General features: G+C 32.3%; 1 protein-coding gene across 1 annotated transcript in view; it reads left to right on the top strand.

Moving 5' to 3' along the window:
* TECTA (tectorin alpha) overlaps nt 1–19,356 on the top strand; it is a 623,032-nt gene that overhangs the window by 539,867 nt on the left and 63,809 nt on the right. The gene's annotated exons all lie outside the window — the stretch shown is intronic.

Genomic DNA, 19,356 nt, shown 5'->3' with positions numbered 1-19,356 from the left:
TATGCCAATATTAATCTCAGCGACTGGCTTAATCGAAGTTTTAGCATTTCCAAGGTTCGGGAACATGGACATAAAAAACAAGATACTTCTTATGCTGATAAATGTAAGCTGCTTAAAAAGTTTATGTTAAAATTTAAAAATTTAAATCTTGATAACTGGTTTTTAGTGGAATGTCTAAAAAGGAAACATGTGTCTAAGGGTCTTAGGCTCAACAAGTTTCCAAATGACACTGTTATGGGTTCAACTTTATATAAAGAAATTGTGGAAATTTTAAACAACTGTGGTTTAGCTTTAATGAAAGCTATGATTAACAATAACAACAAGTTAATTAGGGAGTTGAATGTTAAAATAGAAAAATTGAACAAAGAAATATGTGAAGATTTGTTGTTTACAGTTAGAGAATACAAACGTAATTATTTTAGGGTTTTTAATGATGTTGATAACATTGTGGTTAAAAATCACAAAAGAAAGATGGCTAAACTAGATAGGGATGAATGGGCTTATGAACACTAGCAGGCCTAACTCCTGGGGTATCAAAGGGAATAGTTTAGGGATTTCAAGAAAAAAGTGTATCCAAATGGTAAACATCAATATACTGGGTCTTATCAGTGGAAACAGCAGTATAATAATGATGTACAGATTGATGATGATTTACACGAACATAATTATAATGAGGAGTTTAGTGAACATGAAGTCCCTTTAGGACACGAGGGACCCAGAAGATCCGAACAGATACGCAACCTACCTTCTCATCCAACATATGCACAGGTCACAAACAAACACATCCAGAGTTATCAGGGGAATCACCATCATTGATGGAAACTGACACAGCACTAATTGATAATAGTTTAGAAATAGAGACAGAAAACGAACACGTTGGGATATCTTCTTCCAATATTCATAAAAGTGTCATTAACCAACAAGATGGAGGTTTTTCCATTTACAACTATACAGATATTAAGATGGAGGACAGACATTTTTTGTTATTTAAGAAGGGCTTTACGTTTGTTTCAACCAGAAAAATGGATTTGGCTGAAATTACCCTAGATACAAAAATGTTTACTAGGAAGTTAAACTTAGAAGTTTTGGCAGCCACAAAAGAATTTCACAGTAATACAAACAAATATTGTGTCAGTTTAACAAGAAAAAGTATGTACAACGCCCCTCTGCAGAGTAACATTAGTAATTTTGAAAAAGTTGTTATTAAGGAAATAAGAGAAATATATTATCAAAACAGATACAGTTATTTTAATTTTAATTTGAATATAGAAGAAAGAAAGACTTTGGATGAAATTAAACAACAGTATGCAGATGTTAGAATTATGAAACCTGACAAAGGGGGAGGGGGTCGTAATGGACAAATGGTCCTATTTAACCAAAATGATGGATATTTTAAATGTACAGGGGCGATACATGATTATTTCTAAAAATGAGCTTAATATAGCATACAAAAAGATTGACCTAGTATTAGAAGACAATTTATTACAAGGTCTAATTGTTGACAAACTGTACAGGTTTTTCAAAGTTGAAAAAACTTTTTTGTTTACGATGTTCGGTATTCCCAAGATACATAAAGACGTAGAAAATCCACCATTAAGACCCATTGTGACCTCAGAAGGGTCCAAAACTCAACCATTAGCAATTTATGCAGAACCAAACAAGCTGAAACAACTAATTCCAACTATCCAGATAGGGTGCCCACGAACAAAATCCAAGGCTCGGACAACGACAGCAGAGTAGTAAAACCTCCTTTTTATTGACAGAAAGTCACAACAGGAAATGTTCAAAGAACCAAAAAAATATATTCAAAGAACCAAATAAAATATAATACATATATCGACAGGTTAAGCGCTTTCGTCTGACCTCCGTCAGACTTCCTCAGAACCTTGAACTAATGTCAGTAAAAAGATTTTAAAAACTTTTTGGCGCCAACTGTTTGCCAAACAATTATTATTTAAAAGGGCAACATAAAACCTGTATCATATAGAGTGTCAGCATATGCAAAAAATCTGTATCGTGTTGAATATGCAAAAATAGCATGTGCAAAGTTAGCATGTGCAAAATATCAGCGTGTGCAAAAAGAATGGCTAGTGCAAACATAGCTCATAAAGCATAATATAATATACATGTTTAACAAATGTAAGTAGACAATATTCACAAACAAATAATCCTACTACTAATGCATTTGAATGCCTTCTCTTGCAATGTAACATGAATCTAAGTGCCTATTAAAAACTACCTATTAAAAATGTCATACTGCAATACGTTATAATATCACTTAGTCAACTACCTACAGTGCCAAATTTACCACCAACTAAACAAATCACCCACTCGTTTAATGGGTTTAATGTGTTTAATTATACGGACATGGTGGTCACGCAAGGGCATGTTTCCTTGTTTACTAAAGGTATGAAGGTATGAAATTCATCCCTACTAGTAAATTTAACATTGTGGATACTATTAAAGAGGTTAAGTTTTTTAGTCGTAGGATTAATTTTTCTGTTTTATTTAATAGTAAAAACAAGGCTCAGAATACGACCAGTATTAACTATTGTAAAAGACTTACAAAGAAGAGTGTGATTGTTCCGGCATACCATCCACAAGTTCTTCATTACGAAAAACTAGTATCTAAAGATATATACAATTTGTATAAAGACATCAAAATGAGCAAAGATTACACTAAGGTGTTTATTGACAATTTAAACAATGAAGAAAGGGATTGTCTTAGACATATTAGAGAAAATCCTCACATTAGAATAATGAAGCCCGACAAGGGCGGGGGGATTGTGTTATACAACACTTTGGACTATAATAGTGAGATATTGAAAATACTATACCATTCAGGAAATTATGAAGTCATTTCCATTAACCAAGTACATATAGGATATAAAAGAATTGACTTGGTCATAGAGGAATACCTATTGGACAATAGGATTACTAATGACATTTATCAGTTTATCAGAGTAGAGTTTCCAAAAATGGCTACGATTGTGGGAATACCCAAAATTCACAAGGACTTGGAACACCCCCCATTTCGGCCGATTATTTCTGGTTCTTTATCTAAGGCATTTAAAATAGGAGTAACCATTGATGAATGGACAAAGCATGTTCTGAAAGAGTCAATCACTTAATAAAAGACTCCTGGGATTTTTTGGGGAAACTTACACATGACTTATGGAGAAAGGAGGTGATATTTCTCACTATTGATGTTATTGATTTATATTCTAGTATACCTAGAGACATCGGACTTGAATATTTTCACAATAGTCTTAGTAAATTCTCCAATTTAAGTAGCGACAAGGTTAACTTAATTGTCGACATGATGGGGCTTGTCCTTGATCACAATTACGTACAATTCCAAGGAGAGGTGTTTAAACAAGTAAGGGGGGTGGCTATGGGTGCATCCTGCGCCCCCATTTATGCCAATATGGTCATGTTGGAATGGGAAACTGAATTTGTTTTTAAAAGTGAACATTTTAGTAAAATACTTTTGTACACTAGATTTTTGGACGACTTGTTTATTTTGTGGAATGGTTCACTAGATGAGCTTAATGATTTTATAGTCTTTATTAATAACACTACTCATTTTTTGAGATTTACGCATAGCATAGATAGGACTGGAATTTCATATTTGGACACGTACATTAGCAATAATGGTACTAAGTTTACTTCTAGTATACACAGAAAAAACACCTTTTCTAATGATTACTTAAATTTTTATAGTAATCATCCCCCTTACATGTTTCGTAACGTGTTTAAAGGGCAGTGTATCCGCGCAGCCCGCATGTCCTCAGAAAAAGATGGTATGGAAAGAGAACTTGCTAACATCCACGACATGTTTTTGGATCGTGGGTATCCTAAGGACATGTTAAATAATGTTACTCAATATGTTATCAGTGAATGGGGGAAAAATATTTACCTCTTTTAGGCGTTCCAGTGCCTAATTTGAAAAGAGCAGAGAGCTTTGATGACAAGCGAGTTTGTGTTATTAGATACAATCCTTATTCTAATTTAGTTAAAGAAATTTTAATTAAACACTGGGAGATCCTTATGCTTTCTGACAAGGAGGGTGCATTAGGGAGTGAGTCCCCAAAAATTGTGTATAAAATGTCTCACAATTTGAAACATTTATTTGAGCACTTAAAGGAAACTAAGATCATTAGCAAAGGTACACAAAAATGTGGTACGTGTAGACAATGTAATTTCATCAATACTAGTATGGACATCAAATTGGACAATGTTTTGAAGACAAAAATCAAAACACGCAAGGGTAATTGTAATACACAAAGGGTGGTCTACATAGCTACATGTACATCCTGTTCAGCCTATTATATAGGCAAAACTGAAAGGAAGTTAAAAACTAGGATATACGAGCATTTGTATAGAATTCAGCGGAAAGACGACAAAAACGCTCTGTATAGACATGTTTCTGAAAAAGGTAACAACCATAGTTTCAAGTTTGCCATTATAGACTTAATTGAAACAAGCAGTGGCGATGAGAATTGGAAGATCAAACTTTCGGCCCTCGAAAGTAGATGGCAGATATTTTGTGATTCTACATCTAAACCAGGGCTGAATGACTTTATTAGTATAAAGCCATTTTTACAGCTTAATGTATGATGATTTTCAGCAGCTTGGTTGCAGAACAGCGGTCAGTTTGCATCTTTTGACAATTTTCCCTAAGTGTTTGTTGTTCACATTAGGTGTTCACACTAGTGGTTCATATTTGTGGGCCATATTAGGGGACCATATTCGATGTGCTTGTTTTGGTTTTTAGGAAGGTGTGTGTTTTTTAATGGTTTATGTTAGGTTCAGACACATCCCCGGGTTGTCCAGCTGTACTACTTGTACTATTATTACTTTTAGGTGTTACAGATTTTTTAGACTATTGTACATACATATTTAACTAGTACTTATACTATTATACTATTATATTTTTATATGGTCACAGCAACATTTTGTTACATTGTGTCTCAGTTGATCAGTACACCATATTCCATCTGTTATATACACTGTTCTTAGTCTATTTATTCTGTTGTTAGTTCGCATTGTCCTTTCACACGGACACTTTTCATATTAATATTCATATTAATACTTATATTGATGTGTTTAGGTATTTATTTATCTTGTTTTTAAAATATTCCAATATTTTATTTTATTGTACTTTCCTACGTATTTTTAAGTAAATTTGGCACTGTAGGTAGTTGACTAAGTGATATTATAACGTATTGCAGTATGACATTTTTAATAGGTAGTTTTTAATAGGCACTTAGATTCATGTTACATTGCAAGAGAAGGCATTCAAATGCATTAGTAGTAGGATTATTTGTTTGTGAATATTGTCTACTTACATTTGTTAAACATGTATATTATATTATGCTTTATGAGCTATGTTTGCACTAGCCATTCTTTTTGCACACGCTGATATTTTGCACATGCTAACTTTGCACATGCTATTTTTGCATATTCAACACGATACAGATTTTTTGCATATGCTGACACTCTATATGATACAGGTTTTATGTTGCCCTTTTAAATAATAATTGTTTGGCAAACAGTTGGCGCCAAAAAGTTTTTAAAATCTTTTTACTGACATTAGTTCAAGGTTCTGAGGAAGTCTGACGGAGGTCAGATGAAAGCGCTTAACCTGTCGATATATGTATTATATTTTATTTGGTTCTTTGAATATATTTTTTTGGTTCTTTGAACATTTCCTGTTGTGACTTTCTGTCAATAAAAAGGAGGTTTTACTACTCTGCTGTCGTTGTCCGAGCCTTGGATTTTGTTCGTGGGCACCCTATCTGGATAGTTGGAATTAGCAATTTATGTTGACACAAAACGAAGCCTTTCTGTAAATTATATCCACACATTTTAATTGATTCATGGGATTTATTGAATAAAATAAATGTATTACAATATCAACCCCATTTTTCATTTTTAACAGTGGATGTAAAGGATTTGTTTTCTGTGAATCCACACCATACAGGTCTTGAGTGGTTTGAGTTTATGTTAACTGAATTTAGATTTTTAAATAAGAATGAGTTTAGATTAATACTAGAGAATATTGAACTGGTACTAAAAAATAATTTCATTTATTTTCAAGGAGATATTTTTCAACAGTTGGATGGGGTAGCTATGGGGGCAGCTTGTGGCCCCATATTTACCAATATAGTCATGTTATATTGGGAGTTAAATTTTGTTTTCAACTCCTCATTTATGGATAATATAGAACAATATTTTCATTTTTTGGACAATATATTGATTGTATGGAAAAGTACGCAACAAGAAATACCCAAATTTATGGATTACTTAAACAATTCTACTTCGTTCCTGAAATTTACACATGGATTTAACATGGAGGAGACACATTATTTAGACGTTATCATTTTAAAAGATGATAAAAATAAAAAGTATGTGTCTAGAATTTTTAGAAAAACTTGTTTCTCTAATTCTTATCTACATTATCACAGTAACCACCCACCATTGCAGAAGAAAAATATTATAAAAAGACAAATGGTCAGGGTGGCTAGAATGACATCGGAATATGTAGATTTTATAAAAGAAATGGATTACGTACATAAATTATTCTTGGAGAGAGGTTATCCAGAACCAGTTATTGTGTCACTTAAGGAAGAGGTGATCAAGGGGTGGGGTACCAGGTATATACCCTTGCTGAACACAGATAAAAGCAATACAGGAAACAACAATATTGTGGAAGTGGATAATAGTGACATTCACAACGGAAGAAAAGAACTAAGCACCCCTTTTTTTGTCATGACATTTAATTCCAACACCAATAGTATAAGAAGAGCTATAAATAAGACATGGGATATCTTTAAAAGTATGCCCAACAAGTTAGAGATATTAAATAGACATTTATGCTATAGTTTCAGAAAGGGTCCTAACCTTAAGAACATTTTTGAGAAAGTTAGATATGAGAATGATGTAACAAAAAAGAAAGGAACCTTTCGGTGCGGAAGATGTTCCCAATGCATATTTGTAGCAAACACAAGTGAATTAACAATACCCACTATTCCAATATGTTTTAGAAGTAAGCAATATTATTCTTGTTATACTAAAGGGATAGTGTATTTAGTCTATTGCACTTATTGTTGGGCCTATTATGTAGGGAAGACAGAGAGACACTCTTAAGACAAAGAATATATGAGCATATGTACAATGTAAATAGAAAAAAGGAAACAAATGCACTTTTTAGACACACATTGTCATGTAAGGAAGCTAATTTTAAATTTTGGGTACTGGAATTGTTACCCAGGGATAGTAGAGGGGGAGACTGGGAAAACCAAATAACCTATAGAGAACTGATATGGCAATTACGATTGGATGCCAATATATCCCCAGGAATGAATGACTATGTGTCAATTTTACCTGCCCTAAGGTTAAGGGCCAACAAAGTTAAAACCAATAGTAAAAGAAAAGTTTGAAGAAGAATTCATAGTCCATTATATGGACATGATAATGTTATATAATTTTATATACATTTAATACAAACATTCATTTGTTGCTATCTTTAACACATACTCAACATATATTTTAACATATATATTTATATTTATATATATATATATATATATATATATATATATATATATATATATATATATATACACATATTAATTTTTAATGGGACTATTACTAACTTATCTAATTGATTCATATTTATATTCATATTTTATATTTATATTTATATTTATACAATAAATAATTAATATTCATATTTACATTTATATTTACTTTTATATACATATTTTTTCTAGTACTCATATTAACACTATAGATTTTTATGGGACAATTTATTATGCAACAGTGTTTTCAAACAAGTTTAACAAACAGTTTATTTTGTTGGATATTTTGATATATTCATCTATTGTTCATTTATATATATATATATATATATATATATATATATATATATATATATATATATACACATTTTCATGTGAAAATGGTGTAATACAACTTTATTCTCATCACAGTGACTTGAGGTTCTTTAAGTGAAATGCATTTTATTAAAATGAATTAAAATGAGTTGAATCACAGTTTTTTTTAATTGTAACTAAATTGTAATTAAACTTAATTAAATTGAACAATTGATTAATAGAAACTTATATAAATATGTGAGCAGAAATACACTGGTTATTCTGATGAAGTTTCCTGCATTGGAAATGAAAGCGCTTAATCCTTTTGTGACAAAATAATCTCTTTGTTCAAGTTTTTTTGTTCGTTGTTTGTTCGTATAATAAATTAATTCGTACTATCTATTGTTTGATTTTGTGGACTGAATAGTCTTTGAAGAAAAACGTTTATTGCTACTTATTTTTAAGTCTGTGGGACTGCCTTTATTGGATCCTGTGCTACGGAGAATATTTGTGGTACATATATATATATATATATATATATATATATATATATATATATATATATATATATATATATATATATATATATATATAAAATATATATCAGCATGTACCCAGTGGATCTTTCTCACCTTCTTTCTCATTCGTACTCTGACGACATGGTACTCCACTGATCTAACCATGAATTAGCTATGATAAGAGGAACTAGGATTTTCTCTGCTTCACTGAATGTATCAACAAGAAAACTCTCATTGTTAAATCAAAAACTGAAACAGTGTTGCTTACCCCTCATCAGAAGCTCAGCAGATCTCCTAATACTATAACTCTATGACCATGACCACAACAGTTATACCTTGGAACAAGTGTACTCCTTTAAGTACCTTGATCTCACTCAATTTCATCATTAGTGTAGAAAAAACACATGAAAAATGGATTCCCTTTTATTCTGGAGAGAAAAGATATCCCATTTTCTGCCGTACCCACCCAGAGCTGCAACAGGGAAAGGAATCCCAACTCCTCAACTTGAATTCTGCCTCCTCTTTGTCTCAGCAGCATCTCATGAAAACTTCAGTACTATTCAAGCACTAGAAAACAAAATCTGTAGATTTATCACTTGTTCCCCAATAAATGAACACCACTGTATAACTCTAGAAAAAGCAAACTGGCTCCCACTTATACAAAGAGCAGACCTCCTTCTAAGCTGACAGCTGTTCAAGCTATGACAAGAATTTGCTCTCCCTCCTTTAACCTCAAAACTAATAAGACAGGCCCCACATAGAAGCCAAGAAACCTGAATCATACTGGTCCTTAATACCACTTTCCAAATGTCATGCATCTGGCCGTGCATTATCATTTCTTAATCCCAAATTATGGGAGTCCTTTCCACCTGAACTTATAGACAATTCATTATACCCTAAGATACAGTGGACTTCTAAAATCTTATCTACTTATTAATCTAAATGTTACTAAATGTTCCTGCAAAAAGACCCATAATCTAAATCAACTAATATCTCTCCTCTCTAACTGCTCTACTAATTTTCATTGCTTTGATTCTCCAACCTCAGACTTCTGTATACCAAGCTTATATATATTGCTCTCTTCCTAAATGTAAAGCAAGCTTTGTACTTTAATGTATATTGACATCACTGTAATTTTACCCTCTCACTTTACTGGTTTATGTACTTTTGTATTGTTTGCATCACCTATTCTTTGTATTTTATTTGCTGTCACTTCATGTTTTTGTTATCTTATATACTCTGCATGAATGGACATGTTGACCCGAGATGAGAATGAAATTGGTTAGAAATGCTCAGTGCTGTATGTACCACAATTAACAAATTCAATAAATAACTAAAGAGAATGTTTACATGTATGTGATCTACGTGATAACAAAAGATACTTATATTGAATGATCATTACCTGCAGAAACTGAAAAAAATACACTTTTATCATTGCAATCCAAACGTACCAGGAGCATAAGCAACAACTTCTTGTTACTAATTTTATTGCCTCTGTGGGGCATACATACTAATATCATCTTGTATAATGGCACAGCTGATGGCATTACAATGCCCTAATATGTTCTTTTAGATCTCAGTTCCATTCACTTAAAATGGAAGTACTGAGAAATACTATCAAGTATGAGAATCCTCAGTAAAGAGATCTGTGACTTTAACTCTTACATATTTGCTTCTTGCATATGTGTTATACCATATGTGAAAAGATCTTGCAAAGGGAAAAATTAATAACTAAGATTCATAGCCTTTTAAAACGTGATTGATATTTTGTGAGTACCAAATTTTGTCTTCCTTCAAGTTTACTTCCACAAATCAGCTAGACCGTCATATTTCCTGGCTTGCAAAGCTCAGTTAATTAGTGAAGATGGTCTCAGGTTTCCTCTTCATCAGACTACAAATAGGATCGTGGCCCCAGGAAATGGAAAGAGTGCAGATTTCTGTAACAATACAAAGTTAAAGAGCTGTAAATTTTGAACCTGACTAGCTTTACAACTTCAATGGGTGTAAAATAAAAGTAAGAGTGCAGGCACTTTACTGAATGTATGATAGGTTACATTTTGAAAGAGAAAGGAGACACATTCCTAAGGAAAGTATCATGAGATTTCATTCAGCCTGAAACAGTATGCACCGAGGAAGATGAGTAGGACAAACATCACAGAGGGAATTAAACTGCTAAATATTTTTTTAATATGTAAAAGTATAGGGACCATCTTCTAAGGAGGAGCACACACTCATAGGAAGGGAAATGCTTTGTTAAGGGTGTAGTTGCCTTTTGAAGACAGGAAAAAGAAAGTTCAACAGGGAGATGAGATGGAAAGGAAGATTATAGTAAAAATGTATGATGAGATTAAAGGTATTAAGTTAATTTTAAACTAACTTTTTGTTGAACTATTTTTATAGAAGCAATCTATATGCTGTCCTTTATCACCTCTATCACAGTAATCAAGAAATTAATACATTTTGCTTATATAAAAAAATGAATTAAGTAGATTGCAAAATTCTAGTTACAAAAACATAATCAGCATGTAATCAATGGAAAATATAAAAAGATAGTGTACCATCTTGAAGCATATGAAAATTCAAATAAAAATATAAATATATGCTTAATTGGTTAGAACACTTTTTTAACATAGCAAGTGCATACCTATTACTATAAATAGAACAAACAGTTGAGTTCTATAGTTGAAATGACAACTCAATGCCATCTATTTTATATAAACCTTGTAATTCAGAACCTAAAAAGGTTATTGTTGATACAGTTATGATATATTGTAATTTGAAAGAATTAGAAGGTAAATGAATCTGAAATAGTTCTGCATCAGAAAATGCATGAACAGAAGACCTGTAACTTTTGAACAAAAGATTATAATGGAAGACATAATGCTAGGTTCTGAAGCTGAAACATGACGTCTATAACTTCTGAGATATATATTAACTATAACAGAAAAGGGCAATGTGCTAATATTAACAGATGTTTTATGAACAGGTAGATTTGCAAATCTCAAGAACTGACAAGTTACATACCATTTTGTGTGAAGGATCTTAGTTAAACAATAAACTACTCACTAATCTGTTGATATAAACCTTGTAATTCAGAACCTAAAAAGGTTATTGTTGATACAGTTATGATATATTGTAATTTGAAAGAATTAGAAGGTAAATGAATCTGAAGTAGTTAACATTTTTTGATAGGCACTTCCATAAATTAGGCTCCTTATTTATATATAAAAAGTCCACCAGTTCAGGTAAGAGTTAACATTCCATAATCTAATTAAGAGTTATTTCTGTCTCATTATTAATCATACGCATACCTAGACAACAATGGAGCTGCTTGCAATCTTGGATACTGTAAATAACATGACACCTATAAAGACCCTTTAATATGAGACCAAACTTTTTTAATTGACTTGCAAGGCTAGAATATATGCAGTAAACCAGTGGCAAAATTATCATTGCAAAACTGAATATGGAAAAGATAATTTATCCATTTCATCTGGTTTATGAGGAGAGAGATAAGCATTGTGTAATAACACGAATTGCTAATATATAAACATTAAGTAGGGTAATAAATCTTAACCATGAGATTCTAATATTACTGAAATATCCACTTTCAGAATTGATAATAGTATACTAAGTGATAGTTAGATGGGTAACATTTTAAAGTTACATTAAGAAATATTCCAATTAATAAAACATATTATGTAAAGAAATGTAAAATGAAGAAAAAATAACAAAACTAGAGTTACTGGTTTCTGAACAAGGCAGACTTCTTTAAAGAATGATGATTGAAATAATCCCCTCTAGTTTCAGCTCAATGTGAAATACAAGCACTACAAGCTACTAACCAGCCAATTTCTGAGACAAAGATTTCTGCCAAGACTACTGAATGGGTGAATGTCGCCTCTGATGTTCTTCCAAGTATACTAAAACTTATAACCACAAAAAGCACACAAAACTAAATGAAAATGAAAAAAATGGAAATAATCACAAAGATGTCTCCCACACAGGAATTTATTGTTGTACGAAGACATCTCCCACACAGAAATTTATTGTTGCACACACAACCAGATAAGCACTTTCATCTTAAAAAAATCAAAAAGGACTTCATCAGAATAATTAATTGCACTCTTAAATAGATTAAATAATTGTTAACCAAGCATGTCAAACCAAAATCTCATTAATGATTAATTACACTCTATCTGATTATTCAAAATAAATTACTAAGGTAAAAAACATGTATAATAAGCATGCAATGAATACAAGAATTAAAAGTTAATAGGCCAGCTAAGATTACACTAGAAATAGTTTACTACAATAAAATAACAAGCCAACTTTCATAAAATCACAATGCAACATGCTTGTAAGCTAAATATTTAAAAGTGCATAAGGAAATCAAAGAACATTTGCTTTCTTTTTCAAAACACACATAATCGGCAAATAATCATTCAAACCTAGATAAGTAGAGGCATTAAGCCTCAATTACCATACCAACTCTTTGAACTCAAGTAAAATTTCAGGATCTACCCCTGTATACAATGTTACCACTTTATCTGTGACATAAACTTCTTAACATTAGGGCACACGGACAGGTGTCTACTAAGGGCATTGGTAGACATTGTTTTTGATGTCAGAAATGCAGAGGTCTATATTATATGCTCAACCTCTTAGCTTGTCAAACACTGAAATGTTGACAGCTAAATGGTGAAAGCTTAAAATTGCGAATGGCCACTTACGCAAATGATTTCCTCAGGAAAGAATTCGCTTGGCCGTTATTGGGAATTTGCTCTTTCTCCAATGTAGAGTGATCTCGGAGTTGGTATATTTAGTTGGGGTGGGGGTGAAGCCCCCCCCCCCACTTTGTTAGGGTTTGGAAGTTTATTTTAATTTGCGACAGCCAAGCAAATTTTTTCCCCGAGGAAAAAATTTGCATAAGTGGCTGTTTGCGATTTTAAGCTTTTGCCGTTTAGCTGTTGATGTTTTGGCGTTCTACAAGATAGGTGGTCGAGATTATAATACAGACCCAAATACAGAGTAGGAAGGAGGTAAGGAGGTGGCACAGACAGCTGATTGCAATACTTTCAACTTTCTGGACCTGCAAAGGTATTTCTTCACTGAGACGGTTTTGGACCTGTGGAACAGACAATGAGAAATCATGGTGAAGAAGGAGCATGTGAAGACAATCAAGAAGGTATATTACAAATTGGGAAAGGGTAATGATGAAGGAGGAAGAGGATGAATGTCTAAAATATCTAAAAAGCTAAAAGACAAGACTGGTTAATTGTTTCCTTGTGCTCTCAAGTAAATGTAGTGTAATGCAACCTTTTTTTATAGAGAAAGGAAGAGCTTAAGCATTAAGTAGAAAAATGAAAATTGATAACTTGTGCCACTTGTCAGTATCAGTACATTGTTAATAACCAAGATGGTTTATGTTTGTGTTACTGTTTTATTTAGTCAGTTTATAACTGAAATGTCTTATGGGCATTCTAATTATAAAACTGCCTGAGAACATATTTCAATAGACATCCAGTGTGGGTATAAGATACTCACAATAGTGGGGTGTTATAATCCTCCATCTCAGTCTGTTGGAAAACTGGCTCACTGAGCTTACAAACTAAACTAAAGATAAGTCTTTTTAAATAGGGGTTGATTTAAATCTCTCTGGTATTGACTGCGGACTAATTAATAGAAAAAATAATATTGAAAAGATAGTGAGATTTGAGCTAAGTTATTTAGATGCAATTCAGTATCCAAAGTCCAATTAGAAGGGATAATATAGTAGATGTGGTCTTGGAACCAAGAGAAGTAATAATAGCCCTAGTAAATGTTATATAACCTTTGCTAGTTCTGATCATTGTGTCATTAATTGTATTTTGTATGAAGAAATTAAAAAAATAAAAGAAATAAATAAAAGAAATAAAAATATATTAAGAAGAAACTGTTATGGTACTAACTTCTTAGCTGTCAAAAAGCTATTGAAAGAAGTGGAGCTGGAGAATAAACACAATTTATATAACTTTTGAATGTCCTATACTATGAATATTGATGAAATCAGAATTCCAAGGTTATTGTGAAGTATAGCAGCACTATTTTCCTTCTGGGAGATCCATCATTACTAATTTAATTATTTTTATGCAGAAATAATAAGGACTTCAGATGAAAAGTTACTAAATGATGCAATTTATGTTGACTTAGCTAAGGCCTTTGACTCTGTTCTCACAATTCTATTTTGAAATCTTTGTCACAATGGAAATTCAACAAGTGTTTGGTTAGGTGGATTGCTAACTGGTTGGATAAAAGGAAGGCCTGCATATGTATTTATGGACTAAGATTCATGGAAATAAAAATCAAAAATATTGCCCCTCCAGGATCTATTCTGGTATCCTTCTTATTTCATGTATTTATGGCAAGCATTCACCTAGAGACCAAATGATGAGTTGAAAATTTTGCAGATGATGCCAAACTGCAGGGAAAGTTACAGCAATAGGAGGTAATTAGGAATTGCAAATGTATTTAGATAAATTATTTGAATGGGCTCTGAGTCATGAAGTTTCATTTGTTTGCTAAAACTAATGTTACACATTTTGGTAGGACAAATATTAAATATACAGATATGTATGGAAATATTTTGGGAGTTTGAGAACTTTGGAATTTTGATTGACAATAATTTCTGTTTTCTAACCATATAAATAAGGTCTTGCAATCATGTTCTGCTTAAAAATTGGAAAAATAATAAATTAGAAAAACCACAAAGATTTTTCAACAGTGGAATCCATGGCATGAGGGATGCCAATTATCAAGAGAGAATGAAAAAGCTGAAACTATACTTTTCTTTTTACAAGATGTATAGAGGTGATTTGATATGGCTATATAAATGTTTAAAAAATAAGATGTATAGTACTTTGGAGCTGAATTTTGTTTTCCGTGGAAAAGTTACTTGGAGCAACACTAATTTGGTTAAGCTCAGGGTAGTAAATTCAAAACTAGGAGCAAATATTTATCACTTTAGAGTGTGGACGTATGATTCTGTGCTTTGGTATACCATACCAGGGCTGATTGGAGCAAGGCTTATAGTAATCTCATCTCAGGCTCTTGGCCTTAGAAATACATTGTGATATTGTAACATTGTAAATATTTTAGTGCACAACTGGTCTGCATATAATAGTTCAGATGTATTGATTCCATTCATACAACCTGTAAGTATAAAGTAAGTAATTCTAGTTACATGATCTACCACTGGAAAAAAATGTGCTGTTGCTACTCCTGGAATCTTTTCCATCAAAATAGTACATTTTATGCAGCTTGCCCTGTATACAGGTAAAAATCAAATGACTGTACAACATCAGATAAATACAAAATTAATGCAACTAAATTACTGATACTGTGGTGGTGGAGTTGGTAGATACTGTGCAAACAAGGCACTCTTTGACCAAATGGTGCATATGTACTTTGTTAAACTTGAAACTGAGCAATTAGAGTGTTTAAAAAATATAAGGGAAAACTCATGGGTATCATAAATGCAGAGTATTACTAGCAACAAGGGATACCATTTGTAGATGTTGACTAGAGGTCTTTTGCTTGCCAACAAGAGGTCTTTTGAGTGCCTGAAAAATGTCCATTTGCAACTGAAACTGTAAACATGAATGTTAAAGGAACAGTAGACTGCACTTCTAGTTTGTTCTGCCTGTGTAATAAATGAAATCTGAACCAATGCTTTTATGTAGGAAAAATGTAGGTTGAATATCACCAGCCACTAGTGTGAGTTTTTACAGGCACAAACACTTTCTTTCTGTTAATATTCTTTTTTCACCAATTCAGTAGACTGAAGCAACCACAATAAAAACTCTTCCTTTATTGTTGCTGAAGTTAAAAGAATTTGTTGTTAAAATGAAATGATAAGCACTTTTGTTTTTGTATTAAAAACTTCATCAGATGACCACATATACATTGTGATCATGATAGTATTTTAACATACTTTTTGATCACATGAACATTGCACTCTCCAAATGGCCCAATAATTCCAATCCACATCACATCTTAATGGATATGCAACATGAATATGAAAAATTTGCTTTCTGTTTGATGTTTCAGGATTTAAATATGCCATTAGCTCCATTTTGAGTTTCCAGTACATATAATCCCCCAATCCATCCCACATTGAACATATTTGGGAAGGTGTGTGAATTAGATATCAGGAATATGTATGAGTTGGTGATGATTAGGAAAATGCAGAAACACAATTTGTCTAAGGACGAAAGAGACATCCTGTCTACAATTACTAACTGTAATCTGCACTTTATGACACCAGACAAGGAAAGAGGTCTGGTAGTGATGGACAAATCTGATTACAATGAATGGATGCATGCTTTGCTGACCAGGATGACATATAAGGGAGTTTCTGTCAATGAAATGAATCAAGTTTACAGATATATAAAAACTTATTTGGAAGATTTGTTAATAAATGGTCAAATTGACCTGAAGGAATATAATTATTTGAATGTGGCTTTTCCAAAAATGGCAACCATATTTGGATTACCTAAGATACATAAATGTGTTGCCAGTCCGCCTCTTTGTCCGATAGTAGATAGTCATGGATCTATTACTCATCCAGTTACAGAATTTATTGATACCAAGCTTAAATATTTGGTAACTATGGAAGATCATATATGCTGGGATTCATGAGAATTTCTGGCTAAGATTAAAAAAATATGTTTTCAGGAGAATTTCATCTTCCTGATGATTGATGTAAAAGATTTCTATAGCTGTATCCCACATGAGGTTGGAATGGAATAGTTTTTGCAATTTTTGGGGACGTGTTTCATTCCTCAAGACCAGAGAAACACCTATGAAATTCTGTTAGACATAGTCCTAAAAAACAACTTTATTTGGTTTGATGGACAACTGTTTCTACATAAATGTGGGGTGGCGATGGGGTCTGCGTGTGGTGGCCTTTATGCCAACATAATAATGTTACAATGGGAAGGAAAGTCTTGTTCAGGTCTAAATGGTTTGCAGGATGCAAATTTTATACTTGATTTTTAGATGGCATCTTCATTTTTTGGCAAGAAGAAGAGGAAAAAAATCCCAGATTTGATGGAATTTTTGAATCAAAGTACTTTTTTTTGAGATTTACTAGTGAGATGAGTCGGGAACAAATTGCACATTTGGATGTCCTTTTGACCAAGAATATTAAAGAAGGAAGATTCATCTCTAGAATACATAGGAAAGCTATGTATTCCAACAGATTTTCACACTTTACAAGTTGTCATCGTATAAGCCAGAAAAAAATCAGTAGTAAAGGGTAATTCGTACATGCAGCCTGGATGATCTTGAAAAAGGAAGATTTTATTGAAGAGTGTTACAATTTAAAGGATATGTTTGAAAGGAGAGGTTATCCAACTGAATTTATTAACAATATTATGAGTGAAATTATTGATAAAAGGGATAGACATCATTTTACACCAATATGGAAAACTCACATGAGGACGATTATCCTATGGAAGGTGGAATTCAATTGTCACATAATAATAATATTATGAATACAGTGTATCAAACCAACCAAGAGCCAAATGTAGATCGCCCTTTTCATTATGTGTTTATTACATCATATAGCATGAATGCCAGAAATTTAAGATGGATCTTGGAGAAATATTGGAATGTAATAAGAGAGGAAAAAGATCTTGTGAATCGACTAGGACATTCCTCAAAAATTGTTTATAGGAAAAATCTGAATTTAAAAAATATTCTTGAGAAAGAAAACAAGACTTCCAGGAGATTGTTAGGAATGAGAACATGTGGGGCTTGTCGATTTTTAAATCGATTTATGTTGCTAGGGAGGTTACTATAAACAATATTGAGGTATATATCAATGGGAACTACAGTTGTAACACTGATGGAGTTGTGTATGCAGCTATGTGCAACTCCTGTCAGTGTTTTTAAATTGGTAAAACCGAGCGGAAAATAAAGGAGAGGGTGTATGAACATTTATAGAAGATTAAGAAAAAGAAGGCACTAATGCTTTATTCAAACATCTATTGTACTTTCCCTTGTATTTATTTAAGTTTTAAATTTTGGAAAAATAGAGCATGACCCACATGGGGACCGTGGCCATTGTTTCTTGAGAAATGGGAGCTGTATTGGCAGCTGTACTTAGGAGCAAATTCTTGGCCCGGTCTAAATGGCATGTTTTCTTTAGCATACATTTTAAAGTTAAAATCACAATTAAGATTAGGAAACACTTGTTAATGAGTTGGGGAGCAAATTTTTTGTATTCCTGTTGCATATTCATTAAGATGTGATGTGGATTTGAGTTACTGGGCCATTTGGAGGTGTGATGTCATGTGATCAAAAAGTATGTTAAAATACAATCGCAATGTATATCTGGTCATCTGCTGAAGTTTTTAATACAAAAATGAACGCACTTGTCATTTCATTTTAACAAATTCTTTTAACTTCAGCAACAATAAAGGAAGTGTTTTTATTGTGGTTGCTTCAGTCTACTGAACTGGTTCAATTACATGTTTATCTTGTGGCTGTGAGGTTTAGTTCTTAATATTCTTTTTACTTTTAATAATGTTTCTTTTAATATTTTTCAAGTTTATTATAAAAAAAAACACTTAAAATTACCTGATGTCCTTATGCAAGTGGATTGGCATCATAACTCATTGAGAATTGTGATACAACCACTTTTTGTAAAAAAAACCATAAAGATTGCAAGTGTTCTAAAAAAGACTAAATCCATAATTTCTTCATTTCTTTTCAGCCTCAGACATAGGGCAAATGTAAAATGTTACACATATTATCATCTGTTAAACTAGCATCCTGTAAATCCTTGTAAGATGTTACTTTTCATGTACAAATATGCTAAGTTAGTCTTCATTTCCTGTTTGCTCTGACAAGGTGCACAACTGGATGTAAAAAGTACAGTCAGACTGTATTCTAATAAAAAAATTAAAAATGAG

The sequence above is a fragment of the Protopterus annectens genome, chromosome 6.part0 (assembly GCF_019279795.1).
Source record: "Protopterus annectens isolate FY-2018-M chromosome 6.part0, PAN1.0, whole genome shotgun sequence".
In the NCBI taxonomy this organism is placed as follows: Eukaryota; Metazoa; Chordata; order Ceratodontiformes; family Protopteridae; genus Protopterus; species Protopterus annectens.
The sequence above is the reverse complement of the archived record's forward strand: the minus strand, read 5'-3'. Positions and strand labels throughout refer to the sequence as shown.